Genomic DNA, 2,102 nt, shown 5'->3' with positions numbered 1-2,102 from the left:
CTCGACGAGGCATGAAGCACCCACGGGAGCCGGAGCACGACGATGCAGAGTCTCGGTTCACAGGAGCCTGGGAAGAACATCCCGTACGGAACCCTTTACCCGAAAACATCCGAACCGCACATGCTCGCGACAGTCCTGCCGTTAGAGAATGCACCGTGCACGCGACCGAGTAAGGCCACTCAGAGACATCCATTTCCCAGGTATATGCCCCCTACGCACTTTTGGTGGCGCAACTCGCACGAACAGTCCCACCTCGACCCCGTATACAAGCTTTTTTGCCTCGAAGAGTTCGTCGGAGACGAAGAAGCAACCTTCAGTGCAACCGTAGCACTCTTTTGTGCAACCGCCCAAACAACGCCCCCTCTACCCTCTGTCGAAACACTCGGCATTGCTGCTCCCTAAGGTGAGCTTCTCCTCATAGGCAATTCCGCTCTTATCCGGTCACGTTTGTGTGCCCGAATTTCGCAAGGCAACCTCCATGGGACATGGAAAAGACTCGAGAAGAGAGCTCGCTCACGGGAGAGAGAAGCCAAGGAGACCACGAGAGTGCTGAGAGTGGGACAGCGCTGAATAGGCGGGAGAAGCCTGCGCGTATAAACGGAGATATATATCCAATTGCAACGAAGGAACGTGCCAAAGATCGAGAACAATGGCAGAAATGCTAGTAACGTGCACTTCGGGACCAACGCATCACCGGAAGACAACCGCCAAACATCGAAAGAGTCGCGATGCTCCGCAACCTACGTGCAAAGCGGTCGCACACCGGGTAAGGGAGTGAGAGCCCCAAACATAGCTGGGCGAGGCGCTCACTCCGCTCTTTAATATCTCGTTAATACCGCCAAGGAAATGGCACAAGCACACACACACAAGCATCCTCGGAAGAGGACAGTTCGAGTGACAGGTCAAATCCAAGAGTTCCGAAGACTACCTCCAGGAACAATCGGGAACAAGACCGATTACAAGTCGTCGAGTCTGTTACTGGGCGAACACGAGATGCGCACAGGAAATCGATCAGCCCTCACAATGGCCCAAGGCCAGAGATCGGACTGCTACGATTTACCCCAACAATCATCGTGCCACTCTTCGCAGAGAGGTGATAGACGCCAACGAGCCCGCGCATAGCAATCGAGGTGTAAAAAGGGCGTTGAAGGCAGGAAGCCTGGACGAAAGAGGCTACGAGGTCACCTCGAAGCGGTCTAAGAATCGGGCGCACTTGGGGCGACTACCAGTGCCAACCCCTTATCCCGCGGTGCGTCCGACACACAGAAATTTCCAAGGCGGCCAAGGAGCCTCCCCGCATAGCAATCGGGGTGTGAGGTTACGGATGCAGCATTGATAGCAATCGAGGTGGGAGGCGAAGGATGCAGAAGTGAGAGCCGAGGGATGTAGCAGAGATAGCAATCGGGGTGTGTGATGCAGAAGAGATAGCAATCGAGGTGTGCGGTGGGAAGGGCCCAGCAGCCAGAATGCATGAAGCGACGGATGAAGCAGTGATGACAACCGGGCTGTGAGGAGAGGAGGGATGCAGCCAAGAAAGCAATCAGGGCTCGAGGCAAGGGATGCATCAAGGATAGCAATCATGTTGTGAGGCGAGATTCCAAAGGCTAAACGTGAGAGGCTGCAGGGTCGACTCAGAGAGGTCTATGCATGTGAGAGGCTGAAAGCAAGGTCAACTCGGAGCGGTCTATGCATCGGGCGCGCTTGGGGCGACTACCAGTGCCAACCCCTTATCCCGCGACGCGTCCGACAAAGAGAACGTTCCAAGGCGGCAGAGGAGGTTACCAGCCGAAGGATGCAGTAGCAATAACAGGTATAGTTCCGCGGCGGCCGAGAAGACTCACCGCATAGGAATCGGGATGCGAGGCGAGGGATGCGGCGGGAAGGCCCCGACGGCTAAACGGAAGAGGCTGCAGGGCCGCCTCGGAATGGTCCAAGCATCGGACGCGATTGGGACGACTACCAGTGCCAACCCCTTATCCCGCGATGCGTCCGATACACAGATAGTTCCAAGGCGGCCGAGGAGCCTCACCGCATATCAATCGGGGTGCGAGGCGAGGGATGGGGCGGGAAGGCCCCAACGGCTAGACGGAAGAGGCTTCAGG

Source organism: Cryptomeria japonica, unplaced genomic scaffold, assembly GCF_030272615.1.
Source record: "Cryptomeria japonica unplaced genomic scaffold, Sugi_1.0 HiC_scaffold_255, whole genome shotgun sequence".
Lineage (NCBI taxonomy): Eukaryota > Viridiplantae > Streptophyta > Pinopsida > Cupressales > Cupressaceae > Cryptomeria > Cryptomeria japonica.
The sequence above is the reverse complement of the archived record's forward strand: the minus strand, read 5'-3'. Positions refer to the sequence as shown.